A 10,820-nucleotide genomic window follows, 5' to 3' on the forward strand; every position below is an offset into this window, starting at 1 on the left:
TATAATCTGGTATAAGGTTTGGAAAAAAACTTATAAATTGTTTGAGTCCTCCTTAGTGATCATTAGCATTATCTAAAAGCAATTAGCCTACAGTCTTGTAACTGAGTCCCAGATGAAATTGTTGAAGAAACGAAAAGGTGTAAAACTGCATCATAACGGAAATAAACTGTCACTATAGCAACACCAATTCAGCCAACCAAATCTCAGTCGTGTTAACTATCTATCTTCTGCTTAATAGCAATTCCACAGTTGGAAGATTCCCCAGATCTATTGCAGTAACTTCAAGGCAAAGTAGTCACATTTCTCATTCTTCTCAGCTGTTAATTTCTCTGAAACAACCTTTTCTTTATGGAATTTAACATTTGGTTGGACCTTAATGATATAACATAAAGTGTACACAAGCTGCAACTCCAGTGTCGTGACTGAGGGAGCCCAGTCAGTTGAAATGTTAAACTGAGGATCCAGCTCTCTTCTCAGTTGAATCTAAAATATCCCACAGCCTTATCTAAAGATAAGCATTGGCTGGTTGGCTGAGGTTTTGAAAGGCAGTCTGAAATAGTAGGTTTCCTTTCGCTTTGGTGCCATTTCGGTTTGTATGTGTTGAGGTACAGGCTGGAGCATTATGAGTTAGCTCTCTGTCATTCTGTGTAGTAATGAGTGTCAATCCAAGTGCTTCCAGCTAGTTTTCCTTCACATGTAGGAGTCCTGAGAACCAAGTAAAGAATATACTTTATCAAGGTCTAGTTGATCTCCATTCCTCTGCTTTAGCTGTCGGGCCATTTTGCTTTCACAAACAAGGTAACGTGCTTCTTATTTTACAAGCAGCAACAAGTAGTTTTGATTTGTAACAGGATTTATTTTTCTTTGTTGTGACCCTGGTTCTTTAATAACCTCTACATGTTGCATGTGATTAGAAACAGTTGGTACCAATTGCATTTCAACAAAGAAAATCTCAGCTGGAGAAGGTTGTTTCAGACAAATGGCGATGAGTGGGAGGAAGAAAGCAGCCAATTATAAACTGACCGGTCAATACCAGATCCTAGTGGTAGAGATAATATACAACGATTCAGACACACCTAATTAGATTAGATTAGATTCCCTACAGTATAGAAACAAGCTTTTTGACCCAAGAAGTCCACACAGACCCTCCGAAGGTAACCCACCCAGACCCATTCCCCTGCCCTATACTTACCCCTGACGAATGCACCTAACACTGTGGACAATTTAGCATGGCCAATTCACCTGACCTGCACATCTTTGGATTTGGAAGACTACATGTCTTACTTTGATGGAAAAGTAAGAAAAGTGTAAACAATGCATATCATTATCCATGGATGTTGCAGATTGTTTTAATAAAGAGCAATAGTGTGAGCTGCAAATCTTCAGAACCTGTTAATATTGATTTACTTCTATACACAGTTTAATTCGCTCCTCCTGCCGTCAGCCACTCTGCTGGTTTTAAGGGACTGTTACATATACACATTAATTGCCGATTAAATTTGCCACATAAAGTCAGGGGTGATAATTAATACATGAGTTCCTTTTATCAATGTGATTATTCTTAATGCAGTGCCAGTCAAAACTTCCTGCCCTGGAAAGTGAACAATTTAAGCTGTTCAATCTCATTCCTGTATATAGTAAATTGTTGTTAGGGATGTTTAAAATGCCAATTTTAAAACTTATTTTCCCTTTCTATCTTTGTGCTATTTTTCTCATAGCCCAGCATTTCGCTTTTCGTATCATACTGTACCTGATTTGACTTTAATTGGCCAGTTTTCTTCAAAAGGGTTTTCTCCTTTCTTTGAACTGTGGTACAATAGTGAAAGGCTGCACTTTCCGAGGCATTATCTTTTGGATACGATCATGCACTGAGGTCTCATCTGCCATCTCAGGTGGGTGTAAAAGATTACATGGTACTGTTTCAATGAAGAGCAGGAGAATTCACTTTGGTCACCAGGTCAATATTGAGCTCCCAACAATCACTAAAACAGATTTTCTGCTCCTTATCCAATTGGGGGTTTCTATACTACAGCAGTGACTACATTTCAAAAAGTACAAAATTGACTGTGCAGTTGTTAGGGATGTCCTATGGTCATGAAAGCTACATAAATGGATATTTTTTATTTTCCCTGTATAAAATCTCCCACCTGATCCCAGCCCTATTTCATTACTTAGGGCTGTCCCCTGTGCCTGAGTTTGTAGCAAAGGCACCATCTGGTCTTCTTTGTCATAAGTCGCTTTTGCCTCCAAGCAGAAACATTTTGGTGAAGTGCTGGAGGTTTGAAAAGCAGAGACTTAATAGAATGAGATAAATCTATGTCCCAAAGTATGTTTCAGACCATAAACAAGTGGCATGAAAATAGCTACTGTTAGAAATTAGATTAGTCTGCCACAGTTTACTGATATATGTGGCACTTTGACATTTCCCTGGCTAGAACAATGCTGAAGTGCACCTCGAATGTTACGTGATTGCATTTAATGAAGGATCACCAAACAATAATAATAATAATAATAATTAAACAGTCATAACCAAACATTATCACAAGGGGTATAGGTAAGGTGAATGTCAGGTGTCTTTTCCTGAGTGTGGGGAAATGAACTTCCAGAGGAAGTGACAGATGCACATACAGGTACATTTAAAAGACATATAGATAAGTACATGAATAGGAAACCTTTGGAGGGATATGGGCCAAACACAGGTAGGTGGAACTACTGTAGTTTAGTTTGGGATTATGGTCAGCATGGACTGTTTAGACCAAAGGGTCTGTTTCCTAGATGTCTGATTCTCATCCAATTCAAGGTGCTCCTAGCTAGACTGATACTTTCTTCGTCTGCATGTCACACACATGTATATTGGGCAGAGGAAATCTGTTCGCTACATCTAACTTGACACATGCATTCTTGCTGCTCTGAATATCATATTCAACAGTTATGTTGGATATTCAACTGTGGGACACACACACGCATCCTGCTCAATGAGTGCTGGAAAGCAATGCTGATAAGAGAGTTGGGGGGCCTTCATCGTACACTGGGAGGTCCGGTCTTCATCACTGTGCGCTTCCGGCATAGATGCCATAGCAGTGTGGCAAACCAGATGTGAGATATTCAACATGTGAATGACTGATTTCATTTCACATTACAATCTTCCTTGGTTTTCCCAGAAATGTTCAGCAGGAGAGGGAGAAAGGTGAATCAGCATTCTTCCTATCCCAATTAAAATGGGAAATGCCAAAAGAAAATGGGATGCTGTAAAAATGTAAAATATTGTATGAGGAACGATCTTTGGTAACTTGTACTTATTTGATCCTTACATAATTTAATAATTATTCATTGTAAAATTATTTTCTCCTTTGTTTTGCTGTTGAAAGATCTAATAGAGGTTCCCAGTTGACAGAAAGTTTTCCGTTTCACAGACATCTGTACCTTAGGTTAATATGTCCAGACTTTCACTTCCACTCTCCTGCCAAAACCTTCCATCTGGACCTGCCCTGTCGGCTCCGTCCTCCCCCTCTGGCAGGAACACTACTGACTCTATCTTAAGCCTTCTTGAGTTTTTTGTTGACTCTATGAAACTTCTTGTAAATTGGGTTTACCATACAAGACAACCTTTGGACCAGAGGTAAGAAAGGCATATTTACAAAGAAATCAATGAGTCAATCTACTGAAAGAGCCGGTGAATTTTCTGCAGTTAGTTGGTTGTAATGTAGCAGGTGATGCACTGGGATTCAAGGCTTAGACAGTTGGCTCACTTACTGGCAGCATTTGCTGATAATTCGTGTGTCTTGAACAGGCATAAGTAATTTCCTCTTCCAGAAACAGCAACATATTAGAGCAGGAGATAAACTTATTTGATGAAACAGCACCAAGGAGGTAATAAGCAACAGGAAGCGTAATGAGGTTTCTTAGCCATAAAGCACAAATAGGACACTTGAGTCCAAAAGTCACGAAGCAACAAAGCAGGGAATCAGTGTTCTTGGAAGCTACTATGAGCATACAATGGTACAAAATGTCAGAGTTAAGCTAGGAACCTTAGGATTATTTTGCACAAAATCTTTGCTGTACCTGCATGTTAAGGAAAGGAAAAGGTGCAAATTACACCAAAAGAAACCTTGAAGAACAAGGACAGTCTACTTTCCCACTATCCTTTAGAACTTCATTCATCGCATGAGTGAAGAGGGCATGCCCAATTCTAGGAGAAACAGAAAAATGGTGAGATAAATAAAGTATAAGATAAACAAAAGATAAATAAAAATAATGCTGTAAGTATGGTTTCCAGTGCACCCATCTAACAGAGCAAGCTCAAGATTTCCAGAAACGTACCCCGGGGAGACAAGGCATTCTAAGACAAGAATTGAGAAGTCTTGCACTTGTTAGGTTGATCATATTCATATGTTTGAAAATAGGTCTCAACCTGAAGACATCTTTCCTATCTTCAGATACTATTAGAAATGTACTTTCGAGATATTTGTACTGGCAGGTGAATTGTAGTATGATGGGTTTAGCACTGAACTGTTGGTGCGAGACTTGCACCTGCAGTTTAACAAATGCCTGCATTTCTAAAGCACCTCTCAAGCCTATGCAAGTATTAACAGAACACTAGGGAGAACTCCTCTTCTACTAAATAGTGAAATAGTTATTTCACTTATGACCATAAAGCATAGAAGCAGACCATTCAGCTCATCAAGTCTGTTCACCGTTCTACATGACCATGGCTGATCTGATAATCCTAAACTCCATTGTCCTGTGTTTTCCCCATAACCTTTGATTCCTTTACTGATTAAAGATCTGCCTACCTCAGCCTTGATAGACTTAATAATCTAGCCTCAACAGCCGTCTGTGGGAAACAATTCCAGATTCACAACTCTCAGAAGAAGAAATTCCTCCCAATCTATACCTTAAACATGAGGAGGAATTTCTTCTTTCCAAAGGGAGTAAAAAAAGGCCTCAGTATACGAAATTAGAAGTGCACCTACTTATCAAGCTAGCATTGCCATTTAGTAAGTTAATGGCTGAAGCTTTACATCGAGAGCACTTTCCTGCAATACGCCATTAGCCAGATTGTCCCCCAAAATCTGTTGATCTTATTCTTTAATGTGTCCAATAGTTGAGAATTTACAGCTTTCTGAAGCAGTGAATTCCTGAGATTCATAACCCTCTGAGTAGAGAATTTCTCCTTATCTCAGTCCCAAATGAGATGAGAAGAAATCTTGAGTCTATAAACTCTTGGTTCCGTCTCTCCAGCCTGGGAAAAACAGACCCTCAGCAACAACACTGTCAAACCCGCTAAGAACTTTACCCTTTCAGAATTTTATAGGTTTCTAAAAGAATAGTGTCTTTGACCTCAAAACATCCAAAGGTGCTTCAGCAGCAATGCATGAAGCAATGTTGAAGTACAATCGTTGTTGTAATATAAAAGACAAAGCAGCCAACTGGTGCAGGGGAAGCCTGTACGAGTAACAATGTGATAATGACCAGATGATATGTATTTTTACAATGCTGTTTGTGGGGTAAACATTCATCCTGGGCATTAGGGATAACATTCCTGTTCTTCAAAGTAATACTATGGAAGATTTTAGATGGACTTGATAGAGTAAAAGACCCTGTTTTAACCTCTCATCTCCAAAACTCCAGAGAACATAGGTCCTAAATCTCTGTCTCTCATGCAGGAATCTATTACCTGCAGCTCTATCGCACTCTATTTTGTCTAAGGTAAGGTCAAAACTGTATCCAGTAGTTCAGCTGTCACAGAAATAATTACAAAAGAATTCTCCATTCTTATACTTCAATCCCCTTGCTATTAAGTGCAACATACCTTTTACTTACCTAATTACTTACTATAACTGAATACCAACTTTGTGATTTATGGACACAGTACCTACGTGTATAAATATTTACCAATCTCTCACTGCTTAAAGAAAGTTCTGCTTTCATTTCTTCCTGGCAAAATGAACAATTTCACATTTCTCCACATTACTCTCAAACTGTTTTCTTATCCAACCTTAACCTCTTTGCATCTCATTGCAGTCATTTTGTGTCCTCCACACAAAGCTAGCTGTAAAAGTAAGCTGTATGTCAGCAAATTTAGACAGGTTGCTCCAAGCTCTGCTAAAGTTGTTGGTGCAGATTATAAATAACTTAGGCCTAAGTACTGACCTTTGTGACATTCCACGAGTTACAAGTTGTTGATTCTAAAGTGACTTGTTTATTTCTACTGTTTTCTGTTTATCAACTCTCAATCCATGTTAACATGGCAGACCAAGTTGGAGCTGACGGTTTTTATTTCTGTCATAGATTTCCATGGGAATCTGACACGATTCTTGTCAAAAATCTAAAAACATAGGGATTAGGGGTAGGAGTAGGGCATTCGGTTCTTCTAGTGTACTCCTTAATTCAGTAGAGGTTTAACAGCACAGCAAAAAAGGCCCTTCGAGTCTGCGCCTATCAAAAGCAAGCAGTTAATAATTCTAATCTCATTTTTTAGCACTTGGCTCATAACTTTGTATACCTTGGTATGATTATGACTGATCACCCAACTCAGTACCCAATCCCATTTTCTCCTCATTACCTTTGATCCCTTTAGCCTTGAGAGCTATATCTAACTCCTTCTTGAAAAGATTCACTGTTTTGGCCACACCCACTCTCTGTGGCAGACAAGACTCACCCATTCTCTGGATGAAGATACTTCTCCTCCCCCCCTTCCTAAACGGTCCTCCCTGTCCCCTCTGGTTCTGAACATGCTTCTTGTATTTACCCTGTTGAGTCCTCTACTGAGTTTTCCCTCAACTGGTGTGACTTAGAAATTGTTGGCTGGGTTTCAAAAATTTTGCTCCCTTTCAGCTTTCTTCCTCCCTGAAGTGAAAAAGGTTTTCTAAGATTACAAAGGATCAGTGGGCTGAAAAATGGCAAATGAAGTTCAGTCTGGATAAATGTGAGGCATTGCATTTTGGTAAAACAAGGGTAGGGTTTGTATAATTAATGGTAGGGCCTTGGGTAGTGTTGTGGAACAGAGGGACATAAGAGTTCAGGTGCTTCTTCGAAATTTGTGTCACATATAGACAGGGTAATTAAAGAGGCGTTTGGCACGTTTGCCTTCATTGCTCAGTCCTTTGAGTATAGGAGTTGGGAAGTCATTTTGAGGTTGTACAGGACAATCCAGAGGAAGTGGTGGACTCAGGTACAATTACAATATTTAAAAATCATTTGTAGAAGTACATGAACAGGAAAGGTTTTGCAGGGATATGGGTCAGGAGCAGGCAGGTGTGACTGGCTTAATTTAGGATTATGGTCAGCATGGATCTGTTGGACCAAAGGGTCTGTTTCCATGCTGTATGTCTCCATGATTCTATATCACCCCCAGGTCAACAAGCCCTAATTTTGTGTAACAACCTTACTTGGGAACCCAATCAAATTTGTTCTGAAAATCCAAACTGACTACAACTATTGGTTACCCTTTATCTCCTAGTCAGTTGCATTATTAAAAATATATTTGTAAATATGATTTATTTTCCACAAAACAGCATGGGCTCTGCCTAATTATATGATTATCAAGGGGCCCTTGACTTGCACCTAATATCAGACTCCAGCACTTTCCCTACTACTGATGTCAAGTTAACTTGCCAATAGTTTCACTTTTACGTGAAGAGTTTTCTTTTCTGAAAGAAAGACAAAAAAATTTATTGAAAGTCAACACCATTTCCTTCTTCCCCATTTTATAATCTCTCTTTGCTCTAAACAACCCAATTTGCTTTTGCTAATCTCTTCATTTTTATACACTTGTAGATACTCTTTGAATACGTTTTTAAAAGTTGCTAATTACATTCATATTCTACTTTCCTCCTCTTTGAGCTATCCTTTGCTAATTTTTAAAGCTCTACCAATCCATCAGACTTGCTACTGTTTTGGCTAAATCATATGCTTGTTTTGTAAATTCAATATTATCCTTCATTACTGTACTGCGTGTCTCATCCAAAAGACCAGAGGTCTGACATTACTCCATTTTATTGATAATACATTGTTAGGGATCAGGCCAGGCCCCCTCAAAATATTCTAAGAAGGCAGCCTAACATTTTCTTATTTTAAAGGGAGGCATAAACTTTGATATCCCATGTGTGATGCAGCTGGTCAAACCACTAGGCTTTAAGCAAAACAGGATTTATTTAAACACTATAATTGAAACATGAACAAAAGAAAATGGAATTTAGAATAACAACAATTGGAAAACTTAACTGTCCCAATACAGCAACTTAACTAAGAAGCTGTTCCAATCCTTAACACATCCCATAAACGCACCCCTTGGCAAAAGGTAAATTTAAACAAAGATTTTACAGGCAGGAGGGAACAACTTAGAAAGAGTTTTCAGAGGGAAAAGCCAATCAGAACATTTCCGGACTCCAGCATCTTCTGATTGCTACAGCTAAACCAAACTAGAAAACATAAACCTGAACTGAGAGAACTGGCTACTCTCCTGCCATTGTTAATCTTAGTCACCTCTGTCTTTACGATCTCTCTTGAAAACACACAAGGACAAAATAACCTTGTTAAAGTGACAGCATCATGACAATATTGCAAGGTCACCCTAGACTGTGTGTCACATCTCTGGAGCAGACATGAACTGTCATTATTCAGAAGCACCCACTGAGTCACAATTCACACAATAAGAGAAATAAATGCAATAATGTTAGAGTTTACATATGGTAAGAGGGTCCATTGATGTGATCTATGATTGTAACATCAGCCAGAATTGCTGGATATTTTCCAGTGGTTGTCTCCAATATATTCACCACAAGGTGTAGCTGTGATCTCTTAGCTCATTATATTGTCTTTTCTTATTTAGCATGACGACTGTTACTAAATTTGCACTGCATGTATAGCCATAAGCAGTCAGGCTAGATTCCAACAGTCCTAAGTGGGCATCCTGAAACCCATCTTTTGATACTAGAGAGGTCAGCCTTTGTAAACAAAAAAAAACCCTGCAAATATTGGACATCTGCAATAAAAGCATACAAACAACAATATTACAGTGTTGCCTGTGCCTGAGAAGAGAGAAGTAGGTTAGTGTTTTCGGTAGAAATTCCTGCTCTAAATTGACTAAGGCCCTTTCTGAAATATGTTAACCAACTTGCTCCATTTCCAAATATAGATTCCTATACTGTGTTTTCCCAGAATTGTTAGTACCTCTGGTTCACTAATTCTTGAAGGAAGTAAACTTGGCCTATGTGACTCCAGTCCCACATCGACATGGTTAACTTTTCAATTCTTTCTGAAACAGCCGAGCAAAGTATTCAGTTGTTTTAAAACAGTTACAAGAATACAAACTCTAATAGTTCAATATGCATTGAACATAAAATCATGACAATTTGCTTTTACAGAAACAGCTTTACTATAAGTATGATAGGGTGCCTGATCAGTAAACAGAAACTATTTACCCTGATGGGAGCATTGCAAAATGAAAGGACAATCTTAAAATTAGAGCCAGGCTGTCAGAATGGACATCTTGGCACAGAGTAATAGAAATCAGGAAGTCTCTCCAACAGAAAGCTGCCAAGATTAAGAGTGAACTGAAAAAATTCAATAACAGATTAACTCCTGCCAACAAACTTCTCGGTTTCTCATTCAAGTCTCGATAAGGCAATGGAAATCTTATTTTCTCATCCTGCCACATGCACAATTTTCAAATTGAAGGCTATCATAACAAGCTCCTTCTAAACAGCCTGGATTTTTTGTCCTTAAATTTCTCCACAAATTTCAATGGATTATAATGTGTATATGATGGTCTCAGATACATTACTGGTAACGTGAACATTGTAACACCAACACCAAGCTCAAAATCTTCTTCTCAAATGTCAAATATTTCTGCTGATGAATGTTCAATTTCCTGGAGAAATACCCAATAGGTCTTTCTATTTTCTTGTCGTCTACCTGTAAGAGCACAGCACCAACACTCGCACTGAGTCACCTTGAATGGCTTTTGTGTAATTAGATGTGGTTAATACAGATTTCAGGCTGTCAAATGCCTTCTGATAACCTGCTTTCCACTGAAACTTCTTGCCTTTCTTCAGCAATTCAGTGAGTGGGGCAGCTGACCAGCTATCCTAACCTGATTGAGTCTCATTTGCCAGCACTTGGCCCATATCCCTCTAAACCCTTCCTATTCATGTCCCCTCCCAGGTGCCTTTAAATGTTATAACTGTACCAACCTCCATCACCCTCTACATGAAACATGAGTTCTCACTACTTTAGGAAGTAAACTTTTGAACTCCTCCACAATAATTGTCTAAGAGCATCATAGAGCAAACCTATTTTTAATGCCCTTATCCACCTATCAAAATTATTTTATTTGATCCTTTCAAACTCAAATGTAGGTTTGACCAAGGTCCCTCCTTAGATTCCTGAAACACTGGCTGTAGGCTTCTGGCAGAAGCTTATATGTACTGAAGATGATTTTCTTCACCTTCTCATATGCCCCAGATACCTCTTCTGATAGTGGGGTATTCACAACACTATCTCTACCTTCAGCCTTCATCTCCATTGTTTTAAGCTGACCTTTCCTGTCTAAGTAGAGAAAGTGAGGACTACAGATGCTGGAGATCAGAGCTGAAAATGTGTTGCTGGAAAAGCGCAGCAGGTCAGGCAGCATCCAAGGAACAGGAGAATCGATGTTTCGGGCATAAGCCCTTCTTCAGGAATGAGGAAAGTGTGTCCAGCAGGCTAAGATAAAAGGTAGGGAGGAGGGACTTGGGGGAGGGGTGTTGGAAATGCGATAGGTGGAAGGAGGTCAAGGTGAGGGTGATAGGCCGGAGTGGGGTGGGGGCGGAGAGGTC

The sequence above is a fragment of the Chiloscyllium plagiosum genome, chromosome 4 (assembly GCF_004010195.1).
Source record: "Chiloscyllium plagiosum isolate BGI_BamShark_2017 chromosome 4, ASM401019v2, whole genome shotgun sequence".
In the NCBI taxonomy this organism is placed as follows: domain Eukaryota; kingdom Metazoa; phylum Chordata; class Chondrichthyes; order Orectolobiformes; family Hemiscylliidae; genus Chiloscyllium; species Chiloscyllium plagiosum.